The 21,739-nt window shown below is 43.3% G+C and overlaps 1 protein-coding gene and 1 long non-coding RNA gene across 7 annotated transcripts in view; one reads left to right on the forward strand and one right to left on the reverse strand.

The window, feature by feature from the left end:
• Positions 1 to 21,739, reverse strand: part of SPTBN1 (spectrin beta, non-erythrocytic 1) — a 206,786-nt gene that overhangs the window by 77,769 nt on the left and 107,278 nt on the right. The gene's annotated exons all lie outside the window — the stretch shown is intronic.
• Positions 8,617 to 13,457, forward strand: LOC145545336 (uncharacterized). The gene is made up of 2 exons (XR_014082011.1): positions 8,617 to 12,112; positions 13,198 to 13,457. It is a non-coding gene; the product is annotated as an uncharacterized LOC145545336 (long non-coding RNA).

The following is a 21,739-nucleotide window of genomic DNA, read 5'->3' on the forward strand; positions in this document are numbered from 1 at the left end:
AGGGCATCCGGCTAGCAAAGGCACACCCAGGACCAGAACCTGAAGGAATCCCGAAGCTCCCACTCACATCCCCTCCCACGGTGCTCGCGGAAAACACGTTATTGCCCCAAACAGCACAAAAACCTCAGCCATCCATCTTGGCTCAGTTTCTTCATGACCAAAATTTAAAACAGGCATCAGCAAACTCCGGCCTTTGAGTCTGTTTCTGTACAGCCTGGCAGCTAGAGGGCTTTTTCATTCTTATTGAGGGTTGGGAAGGGTCACTAAAGGAGGATGAGGAGACAAGATAGAGACCCTGCATGGCGGCAAAGCCTAACATAGTTTCTATCTGACCTTCACAGAAAAGGTCTGTCGAGTCCAAGTGTAAAACATCTTTTAGAATATCCTTGGTTCCACATCCCATTTGCTAGCTTCTGTTTTCAAGGACATGAAGCTAGGCTGACATGCTATAGCCATATGAGCTTTCTTTTTGAAGTTATTTTACTAGGACTCTGCCCACACATCAGGTCAGGCAGGGGTGGGGTGGGGAGGTGGGGGGACCCTCTCAGCTGAGGAGTAATTATCTGGTTACCATGACACAACAGGATTAACAGCGTTACCCCAGCTGTCAGGAGAGACAAGGTATGGTGAGCACCACAGGCTGGAACTCAAGGCCACACCTTTACTTCCTGTTCCAAGGATGAGGAAGCGCCAGGAGGCTGGGCCCAGATTCCACGACCCCCCTCCTGCCCCCTGCACACGTGCACACACACCTCAGGTCCTCAATTCTTACTCTGAAGGACATTTTATTCACCATCACCTCTCCTCCCCAATTCTTCCTGGGAGATTACAAAATACTAGGTCAAGGTGAACAGAGTGTAACTTGTAATATACGCAAAAGATGGAACAGGTTTGGATCTAAAAAGACAGTACATCCTTAATTATTAAACTTTTATGCAGAATGCTCACATTAATACAGACTAACTAGGAGAGAATTTTTTAAGGGGCAAACATAATAGGTAGACTAAAGATAATAAGACTTTATGAAGCTAATTTAATTGCAATATATGAAGGTGTGTGTCTGTGTGGTATAACTTTTTCTAAGCAACAACTAAAGAAACAGTGAATAATATATTCTAAACCAGACTACTATATGGCACACAAATTCACAGGTAAAGGTAAAATTCTGCAACTCATTGTCAAGGGCTTTTCCTGCAATTCATTTTCAAGGTCTTTAACGGAGGTTTGTATTACAGGACTCTCAGGTACATGTGGTAAGAGAGGAGTTTGCTATGCATCTTTTTTCATGTAATGAGCAAAAAAGGGAGCCATTCTGGACAGTACGTTGAAAATCAAATAGTGTGTGCCCTGGCTCTTGATGATTTTTCTGTCTTCTCTACTTTTCCAGAATTCTTCAGGTCAATGGTGCAGGGAGCAAAATAGAAATGTCTTTCATACACTGCTGCTGCTGCTAAGTCGCTTTAGTCGTGTCCGACTCTGTGCAACCCCATAGACAGCAGCCCACCAGGCTCCGCCGTCCCTGGGATTCTCCAGGCAAGAATACTGGAGTGGGTTGCCATTTCCTTCTCCTTTCATACGCTAGAGTCACATTATTGTCAGATACTCAAAATACAAGAGGATACTTACTACTTGGTCTTTTCAGAGAGGCTGATGCTGCCAACAAGATGACTGCACCAACTCCAGCCTCTCAGTACAGTTCCTGATAGCTAGTCTATACAATGAGGATGTCCAAATTAACTGTAATTCACTGAGGACAAAAAGCTCAGATCCAAAAGACTCTTGTTTTAAACCACACAAACAGGAAGGAAGGAGCAAAGACCTAAAAGTCACCCTAAAGCTGCTTTTCATGAACAGTACAGTGTTTACTGTCAGAGGCAGCAAGAAAACCCAGGTGGCGCTAGTGGTACAGAACCAGCCTGCCAACACAGGAGATGTAAGAGACGTGGGTTTGACACCTGGATAGGGAAGATTCCCCTGCAGGGAGGGGAGGGCATAGCAACCCACTTCAGTATTCTTGCCTGGAGAATTCCACTGACGGAGAAGCTTGGGTGGGCTATGGTCCACGGGGTTGCAAAGAGTTGGACACAACTGAAGCAACTTACTCCTTGGAAGGAAGGTTATGACCAACCTAGATAGCATGTTTAAAAGCAGAGATGTTACTTTGCCAACAAAGGTCCGTCTAGTCAAGGCTATGGTTTTTCCAGTGGTCATGTATGGATATGAGAGTTGGACTGTGAAGAAAGCTGAGAGCCGCAGAATTGATGCTTTTGAACTGTGGTGTTGGAGAAGACTCTTGAGGGTCCCTTGGACTGCAAGAAGATCAACCAGTCCATCCTAAAGGAGATCAGTCCTGGGTGTTCATTGGAAGGACTGATATTGAAGCTGAAACTCCAATACTTTGGCCACCTCATGCGAAGAGTTGACTCATTGGAAAAGACCCTAATGCTGGGAAGGATTGGGGGCAGGAGGAGAAGGGGATGACAGAGGATGAGATGGTTGGATGGCATCACCGACTCGATGGACATGGGTTTGGGTAAACTCCAGAAGTTGGTGATGGACAGGGAGGCCTGGTGTGCTGCGATTCATGGGGTCGCAAAGAGTCGGACACGACTGAGCGACTGAACTGAAGCAACTCAGCATGCATGCATAGTGTTCACTGGGCTTCCCTGGTGGCTCACTGGTAGGGAATCCACCTGCCAGTGCAGGAGACGCAGGTTCAATCCCTGAGTTAGGAAGATGCTCTGTAGAAGGAAATGGGAACCCACCCCAGTGTTCTTGCCTAGGAAATCCCATGGACAGAGAGGCCTGGTGGGCTACAGCCCACGGGTCCCAAAAGAGTCAGACATGACTTAGCACCTAGATGACAACAACAACAATCGTGTTTACTAAAATAATCATCTCTGAACGAACTGATTATGGAAGCGCCCATGTAACAAAAATCTAAGGTATCATGGAAGGCCTCCAAAGAAGGCTATGTGTGTAAATTTAATCTAAAAAGAACCGGCATTTGGAAACAAAGAAGCCACAGTGATGCCTGTTATCACTTGTATCTATATAATGACGACAAGGTTTCACTTAGTGGGAAGAGAAGTTATATATAAAAACAAATGAAAAAAGAATTTTAAAACTGGCTTCTTTCCTGAAGAGCATTACAAATTAATCACCTAAACCCCTTCTTGCCAGTAACCATGATGCACCGCCGAAAAACTATCAGGGATAAAGTGGCAGAACAATAAATTAAGTAAGGCTGTCTCAACTTCAGTGCCAAACTTCAAAATTAAATAAGCCCAAGCTTTCATGTGTGTTTGAGGAAAGACATCTAAACTACACTTGGATTTCAGAAGTAACTAGCAGTTGTGCCAAGACGAAAATACAAAATGCATAATGCTATAAAGATAAGCTGCTCTCTGGACTACACTAAATAATTTTAGAGCTTAGCACTATTTTCTACATGATATCATAATGCATCAAACCCAAATTTCACTTCTTACTGTATATTCTTCATCCAAGAAGCAATAACTGAATGATAAATTCTGACCCAATCTTCGATTATATATTTAACTCAGCCAACTATTTTACTGGAAATTGACTCCACGTAGAAGAGCAAATGGTCTACATTCTAGTATCTGACATTCAGCCATACAGGTCTACGGTGATTTTTTTTTCATCTTGGGTCAATCTATCAACTAATGAGCAACGATTTATTGAGTAAATGCTATGAAGACATTGGAAAGAACCCCTAAAAGACCTGAGTTCTTACCTTATGGTGATAATTTCCTAACACATGCAAATATTAAATCATTATGTAGAACACCTGAAACTGGTAATACTTTACATCAACTGCATTTCAGTTTTAAAAAGCTCACCAGCTATTTTCAATTCCTTAAGAATTCACAGCACTAGATAACTGATGACCATGCTCAACCAACATTTAGTTATTTTTAAGGTGTCAAAATGAAAAAGAGAAAATTATCACTCACAGGGTCAAATACTAAACAATTCTGCTAACTTTCTCTGTGGTTTTCCTCAACCCCACACATAGAGTAAGTGGTCACATAAGATTTCTTACAAAGCCAAATAGCACAGTTTTGGTGGACAGATCCTGTAAGTACACATTGTACAGTACCTTGCTTTAATAAAGGAGGTCAGAAAAACTGGAGGAGGAGATGGCCTCACAGTCACTCCCTCTAAGGATCTAGTCAAACAGCTGGGTGGAGGGTGTCCCTGAACAGGCCCTCACTCTCATCAAAGGAGAGCAGGACAGTTAACTAGTTTTTTTTTTTTTTTTAATCAGTACCTATTTCTCATTGATGGGAATCCTTATCAAAGCTTTAAGTAGAGTTTTACAGAAGACAATGCACCAGGTATGCCCTGGATCTGGTGGAATCTTCCTCATGTACAACTGGTCATTTACCTTAATTTCTTCAAATGAAAAAAGTAACAAAAAGGGGCCGTAAATAGGAAGATTCATTTTTTTTGCTGTTCTATTTGTCTTAGAAACTTAAATCTGTTGCACAGTGTTGCTTAATTTAAATGCAAGTGTCTTCCCACAGAACCTTTTTTGTTTTTTTATATTTATCTTTTATTTATATTCATTTATCCTTGGAAGAAAAGTTATGACCAACCTAGACAGCATATTAAAAAGCAGAGACATTACTTTGCCAACAAAGGTCCATCTAATCAAAGCTATGGTCTTTCTAGTAATCATGTAAGGATGTGACAGTGGGACTATAAAGAAAGCTGAGCACTGAAGAACTGATGCTTTTGAACTGTGGTGTTGGAGAAGACTCTCGAGAGTCCCTTGGACTGCAAGGAGATCCAATCAGTCCATCCTAAAGGAGATCAATCCTGAGTATTCATTGGAAGGACTGTTGCTGAAGCTGCAACTCCAAAACTCTCACCACCTGATGCAAAGAGCTGACTCATTGGAAAAGACCCTGACGCTGGGAAAGATTGAAGGCAGAAGGAGAAGGGGACGAGAGAGGATGAGATGGTTGGATGACATCACCGACTCAATGGACATGAGTTTGAGTAGGCTCCATGAGTTGGTGATGGACAGCGAAGTCTGGTGTGCTGCAGTCCATGGGGTCGCAAGAAGTCAGAGACGATTGAGCGACTGAACTGAACTGAACCTGGTCTTAACTGGGGCGTGGATCTTTACTTGTGGCATGCAAACTCTTAGTCGCAGCATGTGAGAACTGAGTTCCTGAGATCCTGGTTCCCTGGCCAGAGATCGAACCCAGGCCCTCTGCATTGAGAGCACAGAGTCTTAGCCACTGGACCACTAGGGAAGTCCCCCAATAGAACTTTTATAATGTCCGAAAGTACACACCCCACCTGCAGGCCCTCACCCATCCCTTTTACCTCCCATCACTAGAAGCAAGATGTTAACTCTCACTTCACAACATCGCGGGCTTATGACAGGTGTGTTGACCCGGCTGCTGTGGTTTTACCCATCTGTAAGGGAATAGGTCTGTCACAGGAAAAGCTTGACTCCTGGTTACCTAGACGTGGCCTGGGAACTCTACTGCTATAGCTTACTTGTTTTCAGGACATTTTATTGCTTAATAAAAACCTTGGCAGCTTCTCCTCAACAGACTCTATAAAGATAATAATCTTGGAACTGGGTGGGAAGGGCTGGAGGTTCAGCGATGTTCCGTTGGGGTGGTAGATAGCAGAGATTCCACTTCCAGGACTAGGTGAAAGTAGGTGAAAATAAGCTTTGTTTCTTGAACTTGAAAAACAAACCTTGTCCAAAGACACAGAGAAATGGACATACGAGTATGTACTGGGTGGAAGGGTAAGTGGGCAATATGAAAAATTTTTAAATCCATTTCCTCCCTCTACCAATCACACCTCTATATACTTTTTAGAAATACTTGTACATAAAGATGTACAGGATATGAACTGCAGATTTTTAAAATAATTGTAATAAATGGAGGGCAAAAACAACATGTTGTTTAACTGCTAAGTCATGTCAGACTCTTTGTGATCCTACGGATTGTAGCCCTCCAGGCTCCTCTGTCCATGGGGTTCTTCAGGCAAGAATTCTGGAGTGGGTTGCCATTTCCTTGTCCAGGGGGTCTTCCCGACTTGACCCAAGGATTGAACTCCTGAATTGCAGGCGGATTCTTTACTGCTGCACCACCAGAGAAGCCCTTACCTCCCCCTGCCCCCACAAAAAATGCATAAAACCAAAAACAACTAAATATATTAATAGACTGATTAAACTATGATCCATTCATATAAAAGAACACTATATACATGCCAAAACAGAGTAAGGGAAATGAATGAAGAATTACTTACAGAATCGTATATATCTTTTGCATGATCCTATGAATATCTATTTATTTAAGTGTAAGTATATAGAAAGGTACAGGAAGATACTTTTCAAACCATTAACTCTAATTATCCCAAGAGAGCAGAAGCAGATGTAGAAGGCATTTCTGTTTCTGTATTTCTGCACTGTTTTTTTGTGTTGTTGTTAATGAGCACATACCATTTTTTAAATACGTCAAGGGCATTTCCATTTGAAGAGAAAAACATGTAACTCATTTTTATTTGATAAGAGAACTAAGGTTCACCAGTGGGTCTGAGATTGATGAGTAGGGGGAAAAAAAGAGGGCACTCACCAGAGAAAAACAAATTCTCCCTGGGCACCACAAAAGGTCAAATGTGAAATGCTGCCTTCAGCGAGCACTCCTAAATAAGTAAAACACCAACCTGAATTTCCATGTCTTTCTTCTGGAGACTACTAAATCAGTATTTAACCTTATACAACACTTATAAGCAAAATAAGGCAAACAAATATTAATACTCCCTTTCAATAGGGCACTGAGGATATTATTGTAACACAAAAATAAATGACAATCACTGAAGAAACACTGGTTTTCAAACCAGGATGCCCAAGGGCATGCTCCAAGTACACTTTCTCACCTGTACTTTGGTCAGAAACACTCCATTTCACATGCTTTATTTACCGGAGTTCCACCTCAGATTTAATTTATGGGAAAAACAAATTCCATTTTTAAAACGTATTTGAAAACTGCTGTACTAAGTAACAGGAAATAAAGAGAGGTGTGCAGTTTACTGTTTAATGACACACCAGCCTCGATGACAGGTAATTATACTGCATGGCAATGAGGAACAAGCAACGCATGGGAGAGAGATTAACTCATCAGACATGAGTCAAGAGGTCAAAGCTTCACAGTTGAGATTTGACTCAAGATGATATCACGAATCAGCAGCAAGGAGAGGATCAGAGCCCACTGGAGTTGATCTACCAGCACTCCAGCCACGCAAGCGGGAAGTTCCACGGACGTGATCCTAACAATCGGGAATCTCCCACATCCACCTCCATACTTACAAGTTTATGGAGCACTTACCAGAAGGGCCACACACCCTTCTAAGCATTTCACCCAAACTTATGTAATTCTCACAACCACACTGTGCAGCAGGTGCTCTTATCATCAAACATATTTTGCCTAAGAGTAAACTATAAGGCTCCGAGAGGTTCAGTGGCTTGCCCACAGTCACAAAGCAAGCACAGTCCCAGAAGCCAGACCCAAGACCTTACCAGCACAACTGATATGAAATTAGGCTCAAGTCTCAAGGATGAATTAGTTTATTCCCGACACACAGGGACCAGTAGAACTAATTCTCTTAGTTCCATCCACCTTAATTCCTGACAATTCCAAAACCAAAACTTTTACTTATAATTCAGTGATGGCAGAGGTCCTCATCAGAAAGCCCTCCGTATTTTCAACTGTTCTTTCCCTTTCACCAGGGTCTCTTCAAGGTGCATCAAGGGTGCTCTTCTCCCCTACCTCCCACTGGAGGGGTGTAATTCACCATGCGCTCAGTCACCACCAATCCAAACCCAAGATCAACATCTTCCTTTCTGGCATCACCTTTATCTACAACAGAGAAATGTCTTATGATTCTCTCCTATCCCAAACCCCATTTAAATTATTTTTTTAGATTCTGGAATCACTGAGTCAAGAAAATAGATTTGTGATTGTTTTGCCATCATGTATTTTTTCAGAGAGATGAGATTATTTAACATTGTACCTGTGTTTGTTTTTTTTTAAGGCATCAATATCAACTCAAAGCTTTGAACAGGCCTAGGTTATACACAGCCAGACTCCACGTGTGTTTTCCTTTTAGCTTGGTTTCCAGAGCCATCCTATTTTTGGCCCTGATAACTACAGGCACTCCACATACCAAACCACAGAGCAGTGCCTCCTCAGCCAGGGGAGAGAGAAATGCCTGCTGTCTGGCATGGGGAAAGGTCTTCATTCAGATTTGAAAGTAGAGCAATTAATTAATAAAAATATATAGCTCGGGGTAATTAGCAGGAGCAACAAAAATGTTTAGCTGAGTTTTCCCTTTTTATCTTGAGGCAGTTCCAATAGACAGATGCTCAGGATTAATGAAGTTTAATGAGACCTACAGCAGCTGGCTAATTAGTCAGTGAAGAGGAAAGCAGTAATAACAAGGGAAAAGGGGCTTTATTCCTGTTATGAGCCCAGGCTTTGGACAGTTCTCCTAAACTGTGGGGCTATACCCCAAGGAAAATTACTGAAAACCTCAAAGTGGTCCCAGGGCATATTAAAAATTTTTTTCTTTTTTAAAGGCAAAGAAACCAAAGCATGAATGCTGGCTTCCCCAGAGCTGGTTCACCAGCTGAGGAGGAGTGGTTATGGGAGCCCAGAGGCTGTGGCAGCTTGGCGCCAGCCACAGTTCCTTGAGGAGCCGCATCAAATTTTGTCAACATCAGAGAGTGACCACACCCTGGGGAAGCTGGACAGTCACCATCTTATGTCTCACTGAAGATCTTACAGAGAATCCTCAATTCTGAGCATCCCTTCCTCCCCAAAACTAAGAATATTTAAAAGGCTATTAATTATGAAGCAGCAGCACTTAATGACAATGGGAAACTCTTCTGCTCTCCATCCTGCACTTGGATCATCATTTTAAAAACTGCACAGCAGGAACCCAAATCCTTTCAGAACTAACTAGTTACTAGCAGCAAATTCCCCTTCATGGATCACAGCCTTGTTGTGACGAAGGGGCTTACATAACTCAATGAAGCTATGGGCCATGCTGTGCAGGACCATCCAAGATGGACGGTTCATAGTGAAGAGTTCTGACAAAATGTGGTCCACTGGAGGAAGGAATGGCAACCACTTCAATATTCTTGCCTAGAGAACCCCACGAACAGTAGGAAAAGGCAAACAGATATCACACCAGAAGAGGGGGCCCCCCAAGTTGGAAGGTGTCCAGTATGCTAATGGGAAAGAGCTCCATTTTTTCTGGAGCTAAGACGAATAGCTCCAGAAAGAATGCAGTGGCTGGGCCAAAGCAGAAACGACACTCAGTTGTGGATGCGTCTGGTGGTGAAAGTAAAGTCCTTTGCTGTAAAGAATAATACTGCACAGGAATCTGAAATGTTAGGTCCATTAATTAAGATAAATTGGATGTGGTCAAGCAGGAGATGGTAAGAGTGAACACCAATGTCTCAGGAATCAGTGAACTAAAATGGATAGGAATGGGCGAATTTAATTCAGATGACCATTATTATCTACTACTGTGGGCGAGAATCCCTTAGAAGAAATGGAGCAGCCCTCGCAGTCAACAAGAGAGTCCAAAATGCACCACCTGGGTACAGTCTCAAAAGTGACAGAATGATCTTGGTTTGTTTCCAAGGCAAACCATTCAACGTCACAGTAATCCAAGTCTATGCCCAACCACTAATGTTGAAGAAGCTGAAGTTCACCAGTTCTACGAAAACCCTTAACACCTTCTAGAACTAACACCAAAAAGATGCCCTCGTCATCATAGGGGCCTGGAATGCAAAAGTAGGAAGTCAATAGATACCCGGAATAATAGGCAAGTTTGGCCTAGGGGTACAAAATGAAGCAGGGCAAAGGTTAACAGGGTTTTGTCAAGAGAACACTCTGGTCATAACAATTACTCTTTTCCACAACCCTAGAGGCAATTTTACACACTGACATCACCGGATAGTTAATATCAAAATCAGACTGATTATGTATTTTGCAGCCAGAGATGGAGAGGCTCTAACAAGACCTGGGGTTGACTATGGCTCAGATTATAAGCTCCTTATTGCAAAATTCAGGCTTAAATTGAAGAAAATGGGGAAAACCACAAAACCATTCAGGTATGACCTAAATGAAATCCCTCATGATTATACAGTGGAGGTGACCAATAGATTCAAGGGATTAGATCTGGTAGACAGAGTGCCTTAAGATCCAAGGTCAGAGGTTCATTAACACTGTGCAGGAGGCAATGACCAAAACCATCCCATAAAAAATGAAATGCAAGAAGGAAAAATGATTGTCTGAGGAGGCTTCACAAATAGCTGAGGAAAGAAGAGAAGCAAAAGGAAAGGGACAAAGGGAAAGATATACCCAACTGAATGCAGAGTTCCAGAGAATAGCATGGAGAGATAAGAAGGCCTTCTTATATGAACAATGCAAAGAAACAGAGGAAAACAACAGAATGGGAAAGACTAGGTATCGCTTCAAGAAAACTGGGAGATACAAAGAGTAAATTTCATGCAAAGATGGGCACAATAAAGGACAGAAACTGCAAGGACCTTATAGAAGCAGAGGAGATTAAGAAGAGGTGGCAAGAATACACAGAAGTACTGTACAAAAAAGGTCTTAATGACCCAGATAATCACGATAGTGTGGTTACTCACCTAGAGCCAAACATCCTAGAGTATGAAGTCAAGTGGGCCTTAGGAAGCATCACTAGGAACAAAGCTAGTTGAGGTGATGGAATTCCAGCTAAGCTATTTAAAATCCTGAAAGATGATGTTGTTAAAGTCCTGCACTCAATATGCCAGCAAATTTAGAAAACTCAGCAGTGGCTACAGGACTGGAAAAAGTCATTTTCATTCCAATCCCAAAGGACAATGGCAAAGAATGTTCAGACTGTCATACAATTGTGCTCATTTCATGTTAGCAAGATTATGCTCAAAATCCTTCAAGTTTAGGCTTCAAAAGTACGTGAACCAGAACTTCGAGATATACAAGCTGAGTTTAGAAAAGGCAGAGGAACCAGAGATCAAATTATCAACGTTCACTGGATCATGGAGAAAGCAAGGGAATTCCAGAAAAACATCTACTTCTGATTCACTGACTACACTAAAGCCTTTGACTGTGTGGATCACAACAAGTAGAAAATTCTTAAAGAAATGGGAGTACCAGACCACCTTACCTGTTTCCTGAGAAACCTGTACGCAGGTCAAGAAGCAATAGTTAGAATCAGACATTCAACAACAAACTTGTTCAAAACTGGGAAAGGAGTACGGCAAGGCTGTATACTGTCACCCTCTTATTTAATTTATATGCAGAGTACAACATGCGAAATTCCAGGCTAGATGAATCAAAAGCTGGAATCAAGATTGCCAGGAGAAATATCAACAACCTCAGGTATGCAGATGATATCACTCTAATGGCACAAAGTGAAGAGAAACTAAAGAGCCTCTTGATGAAGATGAAAGAGGAGAGTGAAAAAGCTGGCTTTAAACTGAAGTTTGAAAAAACTAAGATCATGGCATCCAGTCCCATCACTTCATGGCAAATAGATAGGGAAAAAGTGGAAACTGTGGCAGACTTAATTTTCTTGGGCTCCAAAATCACTGTGGATGGTGACTGCAGCCACAAAATTAAAAGACACTTGCTCCTTGGAAAAAAAACTATGACAAACCTAGACAGCATATTAAAAAGCAGAGACATCACTTTGCCAACAAAGGTCCGTCTAGTCAAAGCTATAGTTTTTCCAATAGTCATGCACAGATCTGAGAGTTGGACTATAAAAAAGGCTGAGTGCTGAAGAATTGATGCTTTTGAAGTGTGGTGTTGGAGAAGACTCTTGAGAGTCCCTTGGACTGCAAGGAGATCCAACCAGTCCATCCTAAAAGGAAATCAGTCCTGATTATTCATTGGAAGGACTGATGGTGAAGCTGAAGCTCCAATACTTTGGCCACCTGATGTGAAGAGCAGACTCACTGGAAAAGACCCTGATGGTAATGCCGGCAAAGACTGAAGGCAAATGCAGAAGGAGTGACAGCACAGATGAGATGGTTGGATGGCATCACCAACTCAACGGACATAATTTGAGCAAACTCTGGGAGACAGTGAAAGACAGGGATGCCTGGCATGCTGCAGTCTATGGGTCACAGTCAGAGACGACTAAGCGACTGAACAACAAGCAGGAAGTTTCTCCTTCTATCAAGAAACAACAAGGGAGGGAAGTTTTTTTGTTCAAAGTGAACCTGACTATACTGGGATATACTCTTCTCCCCCTAACACACAGCCTGTGGTGGCTGAGATGTAAAACGTCTGCCCACAATGCAGGAGACCCAGGTTCGATCCCTGGGTTGGGAAGATTCCCTGGAGAAGGAAATGGCAACCCACTGCAGTATTCTTGCCTAGAAAATTCTACGGATGGAGGAGCCTGGTGGGCTGCAGTCCATGGGGTCATAAAGAGTCAGACACGACTGAGTGACTTCACTTTCACTTTCTTTCCTAACACACACACACGCCCCTGATAGCAATACTAGTTATCTTCCTAGCTGACAAGGCCTGGGCTTCAAATTGTCTTCTCAATAATGTGGATGACTCTGCTCTTTATATATTTGAGAAACAGGCTGTGAAGTGCCAGTGTGGGCCTTACAACTGAAAAATGCATGGCCAAAATGGGTCAGGAGCCTCTAAATGTTGCTGGTTTCCTAAAAGTTTCAGGTGCTTTGTTTTAGTTCTACACATAGTTAGTTCTACCTTTAACCTCCATCACTCAGCATACCAGCAAGAAACAAAATCTCCTCCTTATGTAACAATAAAGTCACCCCAGAGTAACCTTCACACACTGGGTTTTTACTTCAAAGAAAAACAGCCTTGCAGCCATCATTGCCATGAAGACGGTATTCTAGAAGGAAGCCTGAATTTTTTCAGCATTTGCTTTCCTTCCCCACGAGGACCAGAGGCTGTCAGAGCCAGCCTGGAGAACACTTTCCTCAGTTCAGTTCAGTTCAGTTCAGTCGCTCAGTTGTGTCCGACTCTCTGCGACCCCATGAATTGCAGCACGCCAGGCCTCCCTGTCCATCACCAACTCCCGGAGTCTACCCAAACCCATGTTCATCGAGTCGGTGATGCCATCCAACCATAGATGGCTTTAATGTAAATGAAATTATTCCCGTTAATTATTGACATAAAAAAAGGTCATACACGTTTGTCCCAGAGAGCAGTTCTCGCCAGCAACTGACTCTGGGAGAAGAGAAAAGAAACACTCATTAGTTCAGCAGAGATTCGAGTTTATAACCTGCTTCCAAAGTAAACAACAATTAACTGCTCAAGGGTATTTACTTTTACAGTTTTAGGATCGATGTCACGCCGTACTTTCTGGAAAGATCTGACAAACAATACAGTCATTCCAGTCTTCATGCGGTGGCTAGAACTGGTTCCAACATTCTCATCAATTCTCTGAGACTGACATTAATCTAAAACCAAAGGTCAACACTCAGAACTGCACATGGCAGATACGTGTTCCCTATTCAAAAGCAGGACCAGCAGCAGTGCTCAGCTCCCTTGATGTGCCCCCTCTGGACATGCGCCCCAGCCAGTGAGGATCTGGTCCGCCCAGAGTGCTGGTATTAAGACAGCAGAAGTTTCCTGTCTCCTGTGCTCTTTCTACTATACAGATTAGAAGCAACCCTCACTGGGTGCTACAGTCCCTCCATGTGAAATGTGAAAGACTGTGAGTTTAGGTTTCAGAAACAGCTGGTTTGTGATATTATATGGTTTACCCATATATCATATAATATCACAGACACACTGGCTGTCACCTCTACAGAATAAAAAAAAATCTGTAACTGATAATCATGTATTCTGCCTCTTTGGGTGACATTCTTTCACCTGTGGGGTACCACAGGCTGCATGGAAGCTGTTATCATTCATTCTGATTGCATGCTCCTTCCACATCTGAAGTACACTGCATCTCTGCAGAGATAAGGTAACAGAGATCACTTGAACTATATAAAAATCCATTAAATAAGCTTTACTCTCAGATCAAAATGGGAGTTTACAACACACATACCTGCCACATGAGAATTTTCCACAGCACTCTCAACAGAAAGTTTCTTGGGGAAAACGTGGAGCAGTGACACGGCACCGCTCAGTTTAATAACGTCAGACCTTGCCAAGAAAGATGAAAGACGTTCATATTTTTCTGGATAGAGGTGTCCAGGGAGAGAACAAACCTAGTGTTCACCAAACCAATGATCCCATGACAAGTCTTGTGATTCTAGACTCTCCAGCAGTAGAATTATCATCACACACACACACACACACACACACACACACACACACACACAAAGCACATGACCATCAGGAGACACTTGCCCAGGCCAAATTAATAATTTCTTGAACTAGGTGGGGTATAAACAAACAAATTACTTGCTTCTTTTATGCAAAATTCACAATAGATGGTAAACAAAATCAAACTTGTGTTTTTAGAGTAGAACAACAAATAAGGATGAACATGTGGCCCTCTTAAAAACCTACTTTTCTATCTGCTACAGGGAAACTCAAAAGGTGGCCTTGGGGAAAAATATCTGAACAGCAGCTGAAGTCTTCACATACACTTGGCTGCAGCCAAACCAGAAATAGGGATTATCTACTTCATTCACACATTGGAAATCACAGAACAAAAGGTAACTAACTTGGCCCAAATACACCCACAAATGCTCCAGCGGCTGAAAATGTTTCAAGTCAAGAAAAATCTGCCAACTTCAAGAATCTGAACTTAAAATGTAGGTCTGGGCTCAACTTCATGCTCCTAGGTAATGCCATCGCTGTTGAAAATTGCTCCAGGATTACCTTCTGTACAGCCTGCACCAAGGAGTCCATATCATATGTTAAACTCTAAAATTCTATCAGTAATACTTAAGGGCTGGTGTCCTTCATTCTATGTTCTCAAAGTTTCTTTACAAATAATTTTGCATACTAGCAACATACCAGGCAGATACAAACAGGCACAAACAAACAAAAAATACCACTACCCAAACCAAAATATCTAAACAACAAAAACTCAATACTGCGAGAATAGAAATGGTGAGTTTATGATACGGTGATGAGTAACTTGTTCAGTTCAGTTCAGTCACTCAGTCGTGTCTGACTCTTTGTGACCCCATGAATTGCAGCACGCCAGGCCTCCCTGTCCATCACCAACTCCCGGAGTTTACCCAAACCCACGTCCATCGAGTCAGTGATGCCATCCAACCATCTCATCCTCTGTCATCCCCTTCTCCTCCTGCCCTCAATCCTTCCCAGCATTAGGGTCTTTTCCAATGAGTCAACTCTTCACATCAGGTGGCCAAGGAGTTTCGGCTTCAACATCAGTCCTTCCAATGAACACCCAGGACTGATCTCCTTTAGGATGGACTAGTTGGATCTCCTTGCAGTCCAAGGGACTCTCAAGAGTCTTCTCCAACACCACAGTTCAAAAGCATCAATTCTGTGGCACTCAGCTTTCTTCACTGTCCAACTCTCATATCCATATATGACCACTGGAAAAACCATAGCCTTGACTAGACGGACCTTTGTTGGCAAAGTAATGTCTCTGCTTTTAAATATGCTATCTAGGTTGGTCATAACCTTCCTTCCAAGGAGTAAGAGTCTTTTAATTTCATGGCTGCAATCACCATCTGCAGTGATTTTGGAGTCCAAAAAAATAAAGTCTGACACTGTTTCCCCATCTATTTCCCATGAAGTGATGGGACCAGATGCCATGATCTTAGTTTTCTGAATGTTGAGCTTTAAGCCAACTTTTTCACTCTCCAGGCTCTTTAGTTCTTCTTCACTTTCTGCCATAAGGGTGGTGTCATCTGCATATCTGAGGTTATTGATATTTCTCCCGGCACTCTTGATTCCAGCTTGTGTTTCTTCCAGCCTAGCGTTTCTCATGATGTACTCTGCATATAAGTTAAATAAGCAGCGTGACAATATACTGCCTTGACATACTCCTTTTCCTATATGGAACCAGCCTGTTGTTTCCATGTCCAGTTCTAACTGTTGCTTCCTGACCTGCATACAGGTTTCTCAACAGACAGGTCAGATGGTTGTACCACTGGGGAAAAAAATCAGTCTGCACTGTCAGCTCAGTTCCTCTTATTCTGACAGAATGGCCAAAGTAAACTACCATCAAAAAAAAGGAAACAAAGTCTTTCAAGATTAAGCAAGGCTTGAATTTTATATCACACCTATCATGCTGCCCCTCACTACTGCTGCCAATTAAGAGGGAAAGGCAGAAAATCCTTACCAGTTGGAACAGGATCAGGAATTTCCACTTGTCGGCAATAACTTTCACCAAATCAAGGTTTCCCAAGTCCTAACAAAATGCTAATCCAAGATCTACACAGGCACAGGCCTCACTCATCATGTGGGAAATACTCTTGAGAGGCCACACAGCTCACGGCTAAGGATTCAGAGTCCAGAAGCAGACTGCCTGAGTTGGGATGCAGACTCTACTACTCACTAGCTATGTGTCCTTGGGCCAAGGGTCCCTTACACCTCAGTTTCCTCACCTCTACGACGGAGATGATTCTCATCTCACAAGGATGCTGGAAGGAGCCTGTGAATCAACACATGCAGTGGACTTACTGTAGAACCATGCTGGCCCAGGGTTACAGATCATGAGGTTTTAGCTGTATTACCATTACAGCCACCACCAGTGCTAGGCTAGACTGTAAGGAGGGACCTACTTTCCTTCTCTCTTCGCAAGAGGATATATACCTCGTTTTGCTTTCCCTTTCTTTGCCAGCCTGTAAGTTCCACTACTGGACTGATCCTGTGAGCCAGAGAACAGAGAAGCCAGAAATGCTTGCATGTTTTTGGCAGTGGGCATCTACTCGGTGGGGCCTCAAAGGAGCTTTTGGTGAAATGAAAGTTACCACAGATGGCCTGTAGCACCCTCCATGCATCTATTTGCAGGGGCCCTTAAATCTGCACCCAATGATGATCTAATAACCCTTCCCAAGAGGTGAGAGAAGTGAGATGCAAGTTGTATGTGCAAGGTCATTTCACCAACATCAGCAGCTAGGCACCTGATTCCCTGTACCTGTGCCAATATCAGCTGAATGCTGGCTAACAAAAAGGAGGCAAAAATCCCAACTAAAAATAATAAGTGTTAATAAATGAAATGTATACATCATACCTGAGGCAGAGGTCCAGCCTCTCCAACATACCTCATAGTTCTGAAGTCCCCATTCCCACCCCTAGGCACCCATCACCTCATTACATAATCCTGGTCATGAGCTCAAATGCTAACTCCTACAAAAAGCCTCTCTCAGATCCCACAACCCAGGGATGTTACCTGCATGTCTCAGAATACCTGCCACTTTCTACCAAGTATTCTCTTTTAGAACATAATTTCAGACAGTGGCTGCCTTCTTACACCTCTGTGTCTCTCAGTTCAGTTGCTCAGTCATGTCTGATTCTTTGTGATCCAATGGACTGCAGCATACCAGGCTTCCCTGTCCATCACCAACTCCCGGAGCTTGCTCAAACTCATGTCCACCGAGTACTGTGTCTCTAGTGTTTGCTTCTTAGTACTGTAACTTGTTCATTTGTGCTTGCTGCAGACTGAATGGGTAAATGGATTCAATGGCTCCTTTAACGATTTCAGAGCTATAAAGGTGTTCTAAAAACTTAACCGCCTTCATCCACAGAACTTGTTGTTTGGTCGCTAAGTCATGTCTGACTCTCTTGTGACTCCATGGACTCTAGCCCACCAGGCTTCTCTGTCCATGAAATTTCCCAGGCAAGAATACTGAAGTGGGGTGACATTTCCTTCTCTAGGGGATCTTCTCGACCGAGGGATCAAATCTCAATCTCCTGCATTGGTGGGTGGATTCTTTACCACTAAGCCACTAGGGAAGCCCTCCATAGCACTTATTCTTATTAATTAGAGGTGCAGGCTACTCTATTCCAACCATCAGTATGAACTGGGAAAACAACTAGAGTGCATTCTAAGCAACTAACTTTCAGGTTTTTTAACAGCTGAATTTTCAAGACAAGTTCTAGATAACAATGCTGCTGCTACTGCTGCTAAGTCGCTTCAGTCGTGTCCGACTCTGGGCGACCCCACAGACGGCAGCCCACCAGGCTCCCCCGTCCCTGGGATTCTCCAGGCAAATATACTACAATATTTATCACCAAAAAAAGAAACTAGAGCCAAGAGCAATTTTTCTGATCTTCAAAACCTCCCATCAATGTTCTAGCTTTAAGTCATTATTTGAGACAAAGGAGCAGCAGAAAAAAGAGATCTGGGTGATGACAGGAATTAACAAAGGCCATCAACATATCCACCTTTCCCTCTAACTCTGCTGCCATAACCTAAACTGAACCAGGCTCTGGAAGCTGTCCTAAGCACCCACCCAAACATGTTTCTCTAGTGCTACAGGTCGATTCCTGTCTCACCTAGGAGAAAGGAAGAAATACAAGGTTTCCACGACAGCCTAAGCAGAGGCGTGCTGGGACCCAGTTTTCCAAATGTAGGTGAGCATGTTTTTCCCTCTCCTTTTGGTTGAGACGTTTGTGGGCAGGTTCAAGTGAGCCGCTGGTATTTAGGAAGCTGAGTAGTCTGGTTGCCACTGAGTCACCACCACACCACTGCATCACAAGAGAGGCTTGCCTGCAGGTATTTCATGGCCAACAACTCAGGATCCAGTGCCCTACAGTATTAGCAGTGGATCTATATCCATGTCTATAACTACATTCAAAAGGACCCTGATATGCCAAGGCTGAAAAATCACCTCAATTTAGGCTATTACATGGCCCACCCCCCACAAAGAGCCTAGTTGCATTTTACCAAACACTGTATCCACATGTAGGTGAGTGTTAGCTCTGTCCTTTAAGACAGGGGTCCCCAACCTCTGGGATCTAATACCTAATGATCTGAGGTGGAGCTGATGTAATAACAATAGAAATAAAGTGTGCGATAAATGTAATGCACTTGAATCATCCTGAAACCTTCCCCTACCCCCAGTCTGTGAAAAAAAACTATCTTCCACAAAGTCCGTCCCTGGTGCCAAAAGAGTTGAGGACCACTGCTTTAAGATAGACAGATACATTACCCATCCCCACAACGCTATGCCCCTTGAAATATCAATGATAAGCAAATCAGCAGATTACACTGTTTTTAATGGAAGGATTTACTCAGCAACAACAACAGTCTTATCAGAAATCGACACGTGAGAAAACTATTAGTGAGCCTTCCGTTTTCAAGCGGTGTGTTCAATTTGTTGCTAGGTTAAATGGTACACTTTTAAACCCCTGTGAATTGGGCGAGATCTCAAATAAGAATGACTGAATACGGGTTTTAAACAAAATTAAAAACAATAATAAAAATCAATGCAGTCCACCTCTGTGCTGACAGACATGTACACGAGCCATGCTATCGGCCTCCACCTATTTAGAAAAAGCACATGCTTTAAGCTCAAAGAAATGCTGAAAAGGGTTCCTTCCTGCTACAGAATTTCCCAAAGTCACCCATTTTGCCACATGCTGGATAAGAACCTTGCCACCTCATTGCACCTTTCTGATCCTCAGGTTCTTCAATCTGCTCAGAAGGTGTGATACCACCTATCTCACAGGGCTACTGGGCAGGTAAATCCTATGTAGGTGACAGCACCTGATTTATACCTAGACCTTAGGCTGGAAAGCCCACAAAAACGTTTTTTAAAAGTTACATTCAGGGCAAGAGAAAGCAGCTTGTGGTTGAACTTCTGTGTCACCGGCATCAGCAGACTCATGAACAATGTGATGAAAAGGGTGTGACCTCCAATTCCAAACCAGACCGCACTGATATAGCACGCACAGCACCCCAGCTCACCGCAGGGTGACATAGGCATGACCCATACTGAACACAGGGTGGGCAGTGACTCCAGCAGCGGAGGGGCTTCCTGACCCTGGGGCAGAAATGCTGACCTCCAGAGGCAGGAGGCAGGAAACCACATCATAAATCTGACTCCCACAGGGGAAGACGGTTTCTGAGGAGCCAGTGTTGAGAGAGATGCTTCAAAGCAGACAAGAAACATTGTGGGCTGTTGCTGGAAGATGTGGTCCAACTGCTCCCTCCACACCCCGCCACACCTAGATCCTCTCAGGATGATAACGATCTCAGAGAGGTGGTGAGGAGGAGGGCTCTGTGGACACACGCCAGGTGTGACTGCCAGGCCCACCACGTACTAGCTGTCTGCTGCTGAGCAAGTTGCTTCTCCTCTCCAAGGCTTGGTTTCCTCATCTGTACACAGAGATAACATCTGTGCTCATCTCTTGCGTTCTCTCAAGAGCGCAATGAGGTAATGTGTATGACAAACAGCACAGTTAGGTTACTGTTACTGAAAAGTCTCTGCTTTTGTCCTCCGCGGACACCAGGCCAGGTGAGTGGATCTGAGCATGAGGATAGTCTCGCCATTCGTTTTCTCACCAAAAACTTCTTAGAATCGATTATGAATTTGTATTTTTCACAGTTTGTACATTATCATGTAAACTGATTCTTACAGCAATCCAGGAAGCTAGGGGAGGGCTGGTGTTCTCTACTAGGCAGGTGTACAAAGCAACTCCCCTTCCTCATAGACACCCAATCAAATCCTATTACAAAAACGGTTTTCCTGTCTCTTGTGAGCTTCTTGAGGACACAGATGGAAACTGTACCCCACTGCCTAGCAAGGAACTACAGACAGAGGCCCTCATCAGGCAGAAAGCTCAACAGGGGTTGAGTAACACCATTCATTATTCTAATAACCAGGTTTCCTGCTCCAATAGGAGTTTGGTTTGTGGGTTTTTCATGCAGGGAACCTTAGCAGATGACTTATAGTGTGAACGTCCATGGAGGGGGTGGGCGTGGGGAGACAAAGACAGAAGATCCCAAATCAACTGATGCACCACTTGGGCCTCACTTTCCTCTTCCAAAAAGCACTGAGCATTAGAGCGGTTCCTGATCAAACAAAGGGGGAGCCAGGACCCAGGACACAATTTATGTGTGCAGACAACTATGAGCTCATAGGAAAATGAGATAAGAGAGGTCATTTCAGAATCCCTGGGTGACAATGGCTGGGATGAACATCTGGGCCTGCCCTCCCCTCTGACCACCAGCACACCAGGGGGTGGGGGCAAATCCTCACAGAGGCAGCCAGGTCCAGTGTCCCTCCCTTGGTTGCAACCCTCTCCCCTCCCCAAGGGCCATGTGAATTTACTACCCTGATAAAGAGTGTGTGCGGTTCTGGGGCCAAGGACTCCTAGTTAAGTCCAGCTACAGTCAAGCCCACTGCAGAATGAGTATGACTTTTAAAAATTGCTTCCTTGTGTGTACAGTGAAAAAATAACCTATCTCAAAATTGAAATCATATATATTTGCAGAGGAAAACTGTACCTTTCTTTTTTGGGGGGGGTTAGAAATTGGAAGGCACTGAGGGTTGGGAAGTAGTAGTTCTTGGGCCAAAATGACTTTTCTCTATGGCTGTTTCTTCCGTTTCAAAGGCCAAGCATGCATATTATCTGGTATCTAAATTTCAGAGGCTCTGTCTTTATTTGCTCAGAGTATTACTAACTGCCTGTCTTCTAGAAAAACATTACTCATGCGACATCACTTGAAGAAAAAAATTTCATGAGTTTTATTTACAGCTGTACAATGTAAAACTGCATGGCTA

The sequence above is a fragment of the Giraffa tippelskirchi genome, chromosome 4 (genome assembly GCF_054371585.1).
Source record: "Giraffa tippelskirchi isolate mGirTip1 chromosome 4, T2T-mGirTip1v1.2.pri, whole genome shotgun sequence".
Lineage (NCBI taxonomy): Eukaryota > Metazoa > Chordata > Mammalia > Artiodactyla > Giraffidae > Giraffa > Giraffa tippelskirchi.